Raw genomic sequence first — 13,635 nt, 5'->3', positions numbered from 1 at the left:
CCACCCCCACAGCGAGACTATTAGCAAAGTAACCCGATGCCACACTGGCCTCAGTCACGATAATTCGCGGAAAATTCCGATATTATGCTAATCATTTTATCCCAGTATTAATTGGCACGGTATTTATCAACGGATTTTCCCGCCCGATCAATAATTCCTATAAATTGAAGGTACTTACACTTTATTAACAAGTTGATCAAAGATCCTGAGAGAAATACACGCAGAATTACAGCACTTTATCGCAACATTATTTAACTTTCAAAACAATAATAAAAGGCACCAAAGTACAACAAAACGTTGGTCAGACAGACCTCCGGCCTACGAAACGAGCAGATGTTAAATAAAATAAGACCTAGTCGAGGGGATACAAACGCGGCTATATTTTACCCCTCCTCTTTCCCAACAGCCCGCTAAACTCGCAGGGACTTCCACCCCTTCCTAACATCGGGCAGGTATCGCCGAATTGATATCAACAAGAATGACCGTCGACAAAAACCATCGACTTGTCTTTTGGCGCGTGAATTTTCCCGGCAACACGTTATATTGTTAATGACGGTTGAGAAAATCCCGCGCGCGCCACATTCCCGCCGTTACCCTATTTACGAAAAGCGCGCTGCATTTCAATATTAAACTGATTCACCCTACAATATCGAGTTATAAATAAAATGTTTGTGTGAAGTAAGCGAAAATAATTCGAGATTTTTCTCTGAATTTTATGGAGATGTCTAGCGGCGGCGTCACGCATCCGGCACATGACCTAAATTGCCAGATAACTTTGAAAATTTTGAGAGAAACTCGAAATATAAAGACAGATTCACTCCGCCGGATTCTTGGAACGGTCTCTACCTGTGTGCATTGAGCATTAGGCTAAAGTTAAACTTGAAAAATACAGGTAGATGGATTCCAAGAAGATTAGTTCAGATACTGGTTCTACAGTCGGTTTCACATTGCCAAAGCGACGTTAAACTCACATGGTGCCAGAGGATTCTTTGAATTATGTACCAGGAGCCAACGAAATGTACGCTCCTTACACGATAAAGAGTGCAAAAAACACGCCTTTGTCCTTTGTATGTATTTATTTCGGTTATGTATAGATTTCGGCAATATATACCGAAAAAATTCAAAAATAAGCCAAAGATTAAATTATTTATGAGTGTATTATTATTGAACAGTTTGGTGACTTTGCCAAGGATTATAATGTCACACGACTTTATTTTTATAAGCGATTCAAAGGAAATTTTAATATTTTTAGATAAATATCTTTTCAAACCGACTCAAAGTAAACTATTTCTAAATATATTTTAATAAAATGGCATCTGGTATTTGCTGAGTGGTTCGCTCCATTCAAACCGAACAAAGAAGTGATGTTCCTTCCTAATCATCTCAAATTACTTCCAGTGCTAAGATCTCGACAATTTCCAACAAAACCGCCAGGTAAATGTTTATTTCATCTTACAGGTCCGGGTTTTAACTCCACTCAACAGCTTAACTTAACTTGTGGAAAGTTTACAGAGATTTATGACGGTAGTCGCAGGAAGAAGACATCTTGGGTGTGAACATGTTCATGATGTTTGGGGACCGGAAGCCGCAGAAGATTAGGCACCCTTCGACCTCTGAACAAAGTTAAGTCACAGTTAAGTGCTGGTAATTGTGTATAAGTCTGCGCCCTTTCCGTTTTCCGCATGAGAGAAGCCGAGGTGCAGCCAGAGAAAGAACACAAGACAAAAAAATTAAACACAAAGCCGTGAGAAAGCCTTTTTACAATCTTGCGGCGCACTCTAATTACGATTTCCATCATCGCTAATGAAATTTCAACTCAACCTTGTGTCAAAATTCCGTCCTAAAAGCCGCTTAATTGTCTTACACGACCAAACACACGCACCAACATTTTAAATTTCAGGAGATGGAAACAATAAGGAATAAAAGCCGGCGGGATTTTCTTAAGCCACCCCCATGAAAATGAATGCTCAAGCCAGCGTAAAGCGGAATTTAATATGGACGTTTCGAGCGATAGCTCCGGAATCGGAGAAAAGAAACTGGGAGAAGATTAGGTTTCTTTTTTTTTCTTTGAGTCAGTGGCGGCGCGGTTAAGAATTAATTAAGGGGCTAAAGCCGCCGGCGATAATGAATGAAAGATTTGCTCTATTCGGACGTTTCGTGCAAATTATTACCGCCAACTACCACCTGGTTCCTGCCGGAAATTACTCTTGTCGTGGGGGCGGCTTCCCTATCGAACCACTGTTAACGATGAAAAATAACACCCCGAGATGTGGATCGCCCTTAATGAAAACATTAGCGACGCGAATTCCGACGCTCGGCGCCAAATAACGTACAGAGGTGCAGCGACGCCCGCCACCAAACACAAATTCCGGCCCTGCCACCGGTGAATTATGACCAAGTAAAATACACCTTTTACACAGGAGGAAAGAAGTGCAACAAAAAATGCAATTCATCAATAAATGGTCACATAACAATTAACAAGGAATGGCGGTGTTAACGTGCAACAATAGTAATGCTAATTAATTTCTAAATCTGGTCCATTGTTCCTCCAGGTATTGGTGCTAAGTAATCGAAGACCGCGAAGTGACTGACATTTTCAATTAAACCGTGTAACGATTAAATGTCAACATCAAATTCAATTATTTATGAGATTTAATTAGCCCCCATGAAATATCTTAATGAAAAGAATCGATCAAACGTCACCGGATACGTGTGTTGTCTTCAACAACTCTGTTTCGCAGTCGCAATTAGTTCAATCGAAAAATTACTAAAAAGCCCTCGTCACGTAGACGACACATCTCATGCGATGTGGTCGCGTTCAAATAAACACATTTGAAATTTTAATAGCGTCCATGTGTCCAATATGAATTATTGGCAGTATAAAAAAGCGAAATAAAACCGTAATGGTCTATCATTTCGAACGATCCCGCCATAACTCGCAGTAATCGTCGATTGCATCGGCAGATGGGGCTCGCCGGGTCAGATCGGCGCGTTGTGGGTGTGAATGCGGCCTTCAACTTGACATAACCGATAAATCTTCATCCTTTTCGGGGATGGTGCCGTATAGAGACGGTCACGTCGACATCACCGTGACGGATAATGAGCTCCTCGGAATACGCACGCACGAAACTTCTTCGAAAAGATTAAGCCGCGTTCACACTTGACCAGATAAATGAACCATTGTGAAGATTCAATATTGGGATCTCTCTATGCGGGTCATTAAAATTTCCATGGGTTCACGGCCGCCTCTGCACGGTCATTGTCGTCTCGATTGTCGTGTTGTGTTGTTCAACAAACCGCTCTCGGAACGCATTATTAATTCGTTGGGAGAAAGAAAAGTGCAGATTATCTGCTGCGTAGCGGCGGTCCTTGACAAGTTTATTTCTGTACATCATTGGGAAATAAGGTCGCGTTCTTGTATAAATTCCTCTTCCAACTGTAAATCACATACGAACTTTTCATACAAAAATAGTCGCCATCTGTTACTGGGGAGGGACCAGAGTACCCTTTGTTGTAAGCAAATTTCAGCAACACTTGACAAGTCTCGACTTATGGCTTGGATATGCAAATTTTTCCTCATTTCGGGCAAATTCCTTTACCTGGAAGGCTCCTTACCCTCGCATCGAGCGCTCGAGAATGACACGTAACTCGTTCACCTCGATTACAAAAAGTTTACCAAAAGCGACTAACGTTATTTTCTTATTTATTTGTAAAAATAAATAGATTCTGTTTGTACACAGGGTTTGCGAGGTGATTAAAGCCGTGAAAATTTGCACGTTAATACTTCTTAAAGTGTTTCAAAAAGTAAAACCAAACTTTAAATTATACGAACGTTTGTTTACATGGTAGTTACGATGAAATAAAATGCTGAAATGCTCATTAAAGGAATTTGTGTCGTAAATTACATTCCTAAATAAGGACACTCTAAAACACAGTTTTAGTAATGATTTTTAAATGGTAAGCAAAAACTTGATTTGGGGCATAGAACCGCTTTCAGTTTTGTCTATCATGATTATAACTGGTGCTATTAACTTCAAAAATAATCTTTCAATTTGTCTCACTGAAATTCATGCTTTATCTTCATGTTGCTTGAACTTTACTTCTTTTTCTCACTTTCCGTATCAGCATGTTTTCATATTTATCAACAAAAACAAAGATTATCACCAATGTAACAATGGATAATTTTAAAAGTGAAGTTCAACGAAATGGTAATCAAAACTCTTATTACAATTTACTACAATCATTATTTCAATTTATCTAACACAAATGTTATGAACACAATGTTCTCTATCAATTAGCAAATCAATGTAATCTATTGTTGTCAATTGAGTTAACTGAGAAAATAAAAACAATTTCAATCAGTCATTACCTGTTGGTTTAATGTAAATTGCATTACCGACAATTAAACGAATGAAAATATTAAACAATCCATAGCCAGAGCGAAAATAATAATAGAAAAGCATGCACATATTTCATCTAGCCGGTTTGACACCCACACAAAAATCTTCAGATAATAATCTTAAAGAGAATAAGGTATAAAGCAATGTAAAACATATTGGGAGCTACTAAACAGGACATAAACTAAATATAAAACAATTTATTTCATTCCTTTCCATTTGTCAGCTATTACTTCTCGAAATAAAATTTAATTTGTAGCAGTGAAAACAATACACTTCATTAGAAATAAACTTAGTAACAAGTGCCAACAATGTGCGTGCATAATGTAACTAAAACGAGATGTAAATAACGAGGTTAAATCACTTAAGCCGTTCGTTTAAAGTGCTTCTTACACTTGGTTGAGTAATTTAAAAATCTCACATATCAGTAAATGAAATGAATTGGTGATCTATTGCTTCAGTGACAGTTACCCTTGTAAAAGTAGCGAGTCATTGCAAAAAACTGTAACCGATTATGTCAATGCTTTTCTCAATGCCACAAGCGTGGTGGAATCGGTGAAAGCGCGTTCCTATCAAAAATCAAACAAATTTTTAGCACTGTGTGTCAAGTTACGTCTTTTCGATGATAATCCATATTTACATAACATCATTAATGTCGTATTGCGAGAATCTGGGAGCCTTTGGCGAGGGAGTGACTTTCCAAAGTGAAAGTCCATCGGCATCGTTGACGCGGAAATGGTTTCACGGCCGACCGTTGTGAAGCCGCCTTAACACGGTCGGTTATTCGCATAAGTAACATGTTTTAAGTTCGTAACACACACGCCCCGACATCTGCTCCGGAGCGTGTGTGTGTTTAAGTTCGGCCGGAAATCAAGTGTTGGACTTCCGGCGACCGTTCCTCTACAACGCCTGACAAAGACCCACGCTCGGATGCACCGATAAAGCCCCCTCAGACGCGAAAAAGACGTTGACATTAACGCAAAACCACGCGCACTGGACTAATAAAAAATACATTTCTGTTAGTGGCACGCAGAACTGAAGACGGCACTGAGCACGCACGCGAGCGATTCACGAAAATTCGATGCATTCGCGCGACTATTATTAGGAGGAGCGTTCGATTTTAAAAATACATTTTGTTTTGCTCGTGTCGCGGCTAATTTATAGCGGCGGGCGAACGCATGCCAGAAATTTGCACCCAACCTAACCTGACCCAATGTCAGCGGCGGCACTTATTTAAACCTAATCGCGCGATCGCCCGGAGCTTTACCTCATCCATTGAGACGATCCGCCAAATCCCAAGGATAACACACACCGAATCCTTCACTTTCTTCTGTACCCGAGATGCACTACCAAACGCCGCCACCAGATGTACTATACTACTGCATTGTTTCCGTTAAAATTACGCAACCGCGCGCATAACTGCCGAGTGAAAGTACATCTACCTTGATTCGTGGTGTTGCATAAACGCGCCGTCGACTATGTCAATCCTAAGTCATTTCTCTAATATCATGCCCCCCATTCGACCAGACCCGATCCCCATTGGAACGAAGAAGTTTCAGGCGCGGCCGATGGCCTTGATCACTTTCGGATACTCGTGCAATATCACTGTTGATCAGTGGACCGACGCGGCCTACTTCGATGTTGAGCAACCGACATTAACGAATCAACCAACCCCACAATGCGACGAGAAAAACATAAACGCCACTTTGAAGGATAAGGGGATATCGGAATGGTTTCCTCGATGAGACGGAATGCGAGGAAGGTCAAGCCATCCGATAGATGATAATAGAAATAGACGTTGCGATAAATCGAACAAACAAATTTCACTCTTATCGAAAACGAATCGGAACAATCAAAACGCCTATCTCACAGTTTATGATTGACGTTTCGTCGCCTCTTCCGTAATTACGGATACAAGGACATCATACAATAATACCTACGTGTTTTCATTGCACTTTTCGAAATAGCACAGTCCAAAGGGCGTCTTTTGAGGATTAAAATTGATCACTAGCTGATAAGAAGATAATTGATGACTTCTTTTGCAAGACATTCTGACTTTCCGAAAGTTAGTGAGTTTATGGCACCCCCAAGTGAAGTTTGACATTTTAATATTTTCCAGATTTACGACAGGATTACCACAGCTGGTAACTTCATAGGAGCTGGTTCCAGGTAGCTCCCCTGCCATCCATAACCTTTATCTAATTATCAAAACATTCATTTCAACTTACTGATTTGTGAAAAACTGATACACAACGTTGTTCACATACAGAGAAAAAATGATAGACTACAAACAATATTTTTTTGCAAAACATGCATCAACCATAATTTCGACTTTGAACATGTATTACGCTGCTTTCATTGATAAAATGGGAGAGGGCAATAAATATTACATATAAAAATTTCCATACTTGTATACGATGAATAATCAAAGTAGTAGTGTGACCGCTTCGTAAGCTTGCTCCTTTGGTCTATTTCTCCCGAATTTTTCCGACGATATTCTTACACTTCTCTAATTGATTTATTAACCTTTGAATTCTCAAATTGGTTCAGTTAGAAGATAAGACAGCAGACAATGAGGCGGAATTCGACTAAAAAACGCAGCAATCGCGGAGTGACCCTCTTCACATCCAAATTCGCTTTCGTCGTCCAGACGGTCTTATCTGGCCGTTTATTTAGATTAGGGGCCATCAGACTGTCTGCTGCGCAAGCATATTAACCATTATAATAATAGTCGTTGACTTAACTTTAACGACAAGTTGCTTTATTAGGCGAGTTGTATCTCGTAGAAACAATACTGTTAGTTCTTTATGGTTTATACTAAACTTGGCGTATGGTGGGCGCTCTTGATGTCTAATCTAATTCCAGAAATCTTTATCTTTATGGCGATCTTCGGAACACACTACCTATCGGTATAAATCCGCTAAAGCCGGCTTTACGTTACGTCTCATTGAAAAGAAAGTACTGGCAATATAAACCGTTGAAAAAATTTGAAATTGAGTAGGTTACACGGTATATCGAAGGTAAACCTGTGATATGGACCGGCGCCGTCCCTGAACCATATCCGCCTTTTCCCTGTCTCTCTCTTTCTGTCAATTTCTTCGTTTTCCCCCCCACCACACGATGGAAAATTTTGGCAAAACCATGACCATGAAAAATAGAAAAAAGACGCGATAATACCCACAGAGTCAACGCACTCGAACAGCTATAACGAGATTTTTTCCGCGAAATTATTCAGCAAACAAGGGCGTCGTCTTGGATGAAATTCGCATTAATTATCATTGTTGTCATCACCATTATAGCGGAGAGGGACGCCGCCGCCCTTTTTCCCTCTCTTATCTCCCATGCGTCGTTTATATTTTTCCGCTTCGCGCCGTGTTTGGTTAATAATTTACTTTTATTACTTCGTCGGAAAAGTAAACAAAAAACAATACGGAAGAGGGTGACGATAATGTATTATTATCGATTGCAAACCGAAAAAGTCCGAGTTATCAATTACCGAAGCGACACTTCTCATAAATAAAGCATTTTTCCGGACGTAATCGAATTCGTAAAAATGCATCGAATTTCGGGGACCGTGTCCCACACGAGGATTCCATCAACAAGTGGAAATCGCTATAATCGATAACGGCTTGCCGGAAAAGAAATGATGGATAAAATGTTTATTTTAAAATATGTCGGTGTTTGCCCACACGCGCGTGTTTGTCCAACACTAATCAATTCTAACAAGGCACTTCATTCATTATACATTTTGTTTAAGTGACCTTTCGGACAGACAAATTTGAACAATTTTTAACTGATTTGCAAACAAGTCCCAGAATTAGACAACCGACCATAAACTACGCAAGCCAATTAGAACATAAAAATGTCGAAAACTGTTAAATAATCTATTAAGTGATTCACACCGACTCCGACTATTGTCTATTATAAATGCGGATATCTATTTAATATTCCTACAATGATTCCCATTCTTTACCGAGAAATATGACTTACACAATTAATACAATTGTACTGTCTGGATGCTCAACCAATAGAAATTAGTTGGATGTAAAGTAATCCTGTTTATGTGCATAATTAAAAACTTTCATCAGTCATCACTTATTTACTACAACAAAAAGTTTCCACGTGTATTACCAACAGATAAAATTATTCCAATATTTATTTGTACCATCATTTGTTCTAATTAGCTAAATTATCACTTTCTCTAATTGCTTTAGTATATTACAAACTCTCACTATTTTTTAATCAGTTGAATGACTGCCGAACAAAAAATTTTGACTAATTGAATTGGCAATAAATTTTATAATTTGAACAACTTTTACATCACTGTTTGAAGCACAGATGGTCGCAACAAACTTTTCCCTGTAAATACTACGAAACACATTTTTTGTGTCATTAATTTCGAATTACAGTCAGAAAACTTTATCCCAACATGGAATTAAGAAGAAATATTTCGGAATGTCATCTCGGAATTTTAATTGGGTACATCATTATGTAAACGACTCTAAATAAGATCAAAATCCCCAAGTAATTTATCTTCTATTTTTTACTGAAATCTGGAATTCATCTTGCCAAGGTGTGATTAAGAAAAAAAGAAACAAAGAAGAAGCACCCACATAACTGAAAAACACTCTTATTATCGCCCCATTATGACAGGAATTCTTGTGGTATCTGAACCATTATTTTCCGATAACAGCTCAAAAACAACAAAAATTGTTATTTGATGTTTCTTCGGCCGGCAGCGTCCCGGCCGGAAACTGTCACTCTAAAGAGTGACGAAGAGGAATTTATCTTAATTTCTCGCCGCTACCCGCATATTTTTTCCATAACCGTCTGTTCCAATACGGGTTTAAATTAATTCCGTTCGGCAGAGATGTGAGTTTCATTAATTCCGAACGATTGAAACTTTGTTTCGGAAACTTTCCTACGATGTCCGTTCCGGAGCGAGATGACTTTTCAATTGGACCAAGGGGGTTGATTTCACGGACGGTTTCTACAAGTGATTACGTAAAAATTGTAGAACGCCGAAAGAAAGTCCGCGGACTCTTACTTTCAGTGATTAACGAAAACGAAAGTGGATTTGCTTCTTGTTGAATAATTTACGGTATTGATGGCGTCCCAGTGCGTATATTTAATACGTGGAACCGGTCAATCCGCCTCTTATTCGAATTCACGTGATCGATTTATTATCACTTTCGATAAGAGATTAGAACGGGCAATAATTTAAACATTAATAATCATAATGTACCATCAATCTTCCTAGATAAACAATTCCGGATGGCTTAATCGAAAAACTCCTCTTTCGTTCCGCTTTATCAAATCGTTCAATAACAATTTTTTCATCAAAGAAACGTAATTACCAAGCCGTGAACTTGAACGAAACAAAGAATTTTTCCTTTCAGGTGGTCACTGTAATTAATCGACGGCGCGGCATAAATATGCACCGACCTTTTAACCATCGAAACCTACTCACAAGAAAATTACGCATAAATTAAAAGCCATTTGTTTTTTTCATTACAAAACCAGTGCCCATAAATCATTGTCTACCACAAAATGGAAAATATTTACCGTTCTACGTGGCCGAGTTAGGATTAATGATAACGACATCATTTTTTACACAGCTTTGGTTTTGACTCCTCTCCAGAGTCACTCATTCAACTACTGTCGCTATAATTCACATTGTCATTAATTATGTGCATGTTTCTCTGCGGGGTTAACAAAAGTGCAAATTTTTTCCCCATTTTAATAGATAAATCTGAAAGAGCCAAAGGTGCGGTTATATCGACGCGACAAATCGCAACAGGTCCCCTGAATAATGCATAGTTCCATTATGAAATTTAATTAGTACCAGTTTATGCACAGACGAAACCACGTATAAATGTTGTATACTTGTATCACGATAAATCTTGGTCACTACGGTTTTATTGACCAGATGTTGCGCCAAAATAGGTCATCACTGCACTTTTGGCCACTTTCCGGGGCTCTGCTGAACAGGAAAATTGTAACGCTTTTAATACTTATGTAAATAAAATACTAAATGTATTCTCTGTGAAGCAGGAAGAGTCCATTTATTCGGGCGTTCTTACGTATTTATAAAACGTTAGTTTTCTACGTATCCTGACACATTCTCATACAATGTAACAGCTGACTCGATCTCCTGTTTCATGGAAATATCTTCTGTGAAATATTCCTTAAAACAGCCGACAATTGTGGTTAGTAAAACTAGATAATATTTTTTTCAAAAGCGTTGAAGCAGCAAGCTTTCAATTTTTAACTCAACCCTCACACACGCCTACATCAGCTTTTGGAGCGATTTTAATAATTCAACGTGGTTATGTTTTCACAAAATCGCCAAGTTTATTTAAGCGGTTTATTTACAAACAATTCATGAAAAAACTGATGGCGTTGTAACAGCTTAGAGGGTAAACAGTTCGCCCGTTCGATATTGTATGCAAAAGCAACAATACTTGCAGACACCCCTCAAGGAGAGTAATTAAATTAGATGTAGCCGGATCTAATATCGGTCGGAACAGCTTTCGGTTGCATGAACCAACCAACACTTTGCGAATATTTTACGACAGATGGTGTTAACAATGGCAAGGGAAGGGTAAAACGATGACAAAAAAATCGCTTTCTAGTGAAAGGAAGATCCCTCGTTGCAAAAGTGCACGATATTCGCGTTAAGCGATGATGCAACTCTATGGAGCAACGTGATCCTCCCACGACGCGAAAGTGGAACAAACTAGCGCAAAAATGAGAAGAAACGTCCAGCAAACGCCCTTTATTATAGATACTAGGCCAGAAAAATACTAAAAATTCATAGATTGATTCCGAACGGGCGCATAAATAAACATGAATAGTCGCTTCCTCGAACGGAATCGCAAATGCAAGAGATTTATTAATATTTAACAGTCCCGACAGCGATTTAATATGGTTTCGCTAACGGGAAAGAAAATCGCGACGAATAAATCAATCTCATTTTACAATAAGGTCAAGTTATTTAAAAAATCGCCACCAAACCCTAAACTAATTGCAGCGCTCGGTAACGGAAGACTAAGCATCCAAAAAAACCCTTGCGAGACTTACTAATTTGTAATACGAAACCCCTCTTGTTAAATTAATTCGAGGAGGAAAATTCCGAAAGCGTTTCCACGCCACCTCTTTTTTTATTTAGGCACTTTGCCTAAAAATAAAGTGCATATTTATGTTTTCCCCCTCTCGATTATAGACGTTTTCCACGGTCCCTTTTCCACGAAAACTTCACGATTTTCACGTAGGCAACGGTGTGGAAAAACTGCCACAAAGAGCCGAAATAATGGCCTTTCAGACCGACATTTACTAAGCAAAATACTGCTAATTCACAAAGGACGCGGCGCGGCGCACTAAAATAAACCGACAAAAAAATTTAAGACCGTGGATCGATTTTTCGCTACAAGTGACGAGCTACTAAATTATGCGTGGATCCTGGAGGAACAAACGACAACACAAACAGAGGCTTTCGACGGTAATTTGCGAGAGCATTTACGGGTCACGCGAGGAATCTATACTTTTTCGCTGCAAAGTTTAAGGTAATTAAGGGAATTCTAATCTAAAGCGACCACAAGTTTTGAAAGCCATGCGCAATTACCTCAAAAATCATATTTTGCAACACAAAAGATAGAGATGAAAGGTGGGTAATCGGTAATCTTTTAGTGCGAGGTATGAAATTTTGTGTCAACAACTTTCATTCAGCAAGAATCCACAAAACATTCAATCGCCTTTTAATTAACCAGGAAATCAATACGCGTGTTCAAACTGCTAATAATTGCAGGTGTTTCAAAACCCAAAACGTTTGAAAGCTGCCCCTTGAACTCGCTGTGCTTCGAGTCGGCCACCTCTTGAATAAAAGGAAACCGCTCGGTAAGCGGTAGCCGCATCGAAAAATAACCATAACTCGAAACTGTTTACGTTACAAGACATTAATGTGTACTTTATAATTCCGGGGCGCGCACATGCAACCGTTTCAAATATGTACAACACTAACAAACACAGAAAACCTCCTCGGAGTTTATTATTCCACACATTTAACAAAGTGCAGCTGGAGGAAGCCAAACGAGCCCAACCGCGTTGGTAATACGTCATTAGTGACGAAAAGAACGGGAAAAAGATTAGGAATCGATCTTGGTGACCACTCCAGATAACGATAATTGAACTGTATGGTAAAAACATGAGTGAGGTCAACAAACTCGCATGTGTAGAATAGATCCGAATTTAATAGGCGATTGAGAGCAGATGATGCATCACGTCATTGGTTAGCACTTTATAGCCGTGCGAGCGCCAACAGCTCGAAAAGTGAAAGACGTATCGTTATGCAACAAAATCAATTAGAAGAATTGAATTCGCGATGAAAAAAAAAGGAAAGCACAACACTGATTAGTAGAGCAAAAATAGATATCACTGATAGCGCGTTATATAAAAGAGCGAGCTCAGTGGCTGGGTTATTTCGTGGGTATATTATGGTTTGCGCAAACTAAACAAGCATCTTTGTGTCTTCCGCGGATGCAAGTTGCAAGGTTGCAACAGAGCATCGGGTCAACGCTCCTGCCATTGTTATAATTGCGCAAACGGGAGCACGTTGCACCATCACCTCCTCCGCAGGACGAATTTTTCGGTGGGAAAGCGGCGAAAGGTTCCCGATATTTGAGGCAAAAAGGGCGGAAGTGTCTGCAGCATTCGAACGTCACTCACGAGTCAAGGATCGTCATGTTTAAACTGGCACACCCACATATCAGGGATAATGAAGGAGCGTTCCCACCGGAACGACCATCTCAGTGTTATGCTGCTCGTTAATCCAAAGGCGCCGCCCCGCCCACGAGGGTAGCTAATTAACGACGATCGATCTTTAAGAAAAAATCGCCACGACTCCGAAATATGTTTACATCAGATTTAGCCGCTTCACTGTGTAATTACTAGAACGGCTATAAATATTCATTCGAATGCATTATTTATACTTAATAAACAGTTTGCTTTACGAACGGAGAATGCACACAAACCGACTGCACTCGGCCAAATTGCCGTTTAATAAATAGTACAATGGGCGAAATTAATTTTCCGTTTCTTGCACGCGCGGACTCAAAAAACAAAACCGATACAATGAGTAATTCGTTACGAAGTGGCCATTTACCAGCTACCCAACAAAATTAATGATGAATATTTTGGTGCCGTTCCAAAAACTCCCAAATGTAAATAAACACGTCGGTTT

At 39.3% G+C, this 13,635-nt stretch overlaps 1 protein-coding gene across 7 annotated transcripts in view; it reads right to left on the bottom strand.

Annotated features, from left to right (window-relative positions):
• The window catches only part of brat (brain tumor), a 54,502-nt gene that overhangs the window by 4,709 nt on the left and 36,158 nt on the right, over positions 1-13,635 (bottom strand). Inside the window, exon 1 of one of the 7 annotated variants that reach the window (XM_064359087.1) lies at positions 6,338-6,478. The exons of 4 other annotated variants lie outside the window; for them this stretch is intronic. The gene's annotated coding sequence lies outside the window, so the exon portion shown is untranslated. Of the gene's footprint in view, positions 1-178; positions 573-5,664; positions 5,805-6,337; positions 6,479-13,635 lie in introns of those variants that run through there. 2 more of the 7 variants (XM_008194320.3, XM_965281.4) reach the window with 2 other exon arrangements.

This window comes from Tribolium castaneum, chromosome 9 (assembly GCF_031307605.1).
Source record: "Tribolium castaneum strain GA2 chromosome 9, icTriCast1.1, whole genome shotgun sequence".
In the NCBI taxonomy this organism is placed as follows: Eukaryota; Metazoa; Arthropoda; class Insecta; order Coleoptera; family Tenebrionidae; genus Tribolium; species Tribolium castaneum.
This window is presented reverse-complemented; position numbering and strand designations above follow the sequence as displayed.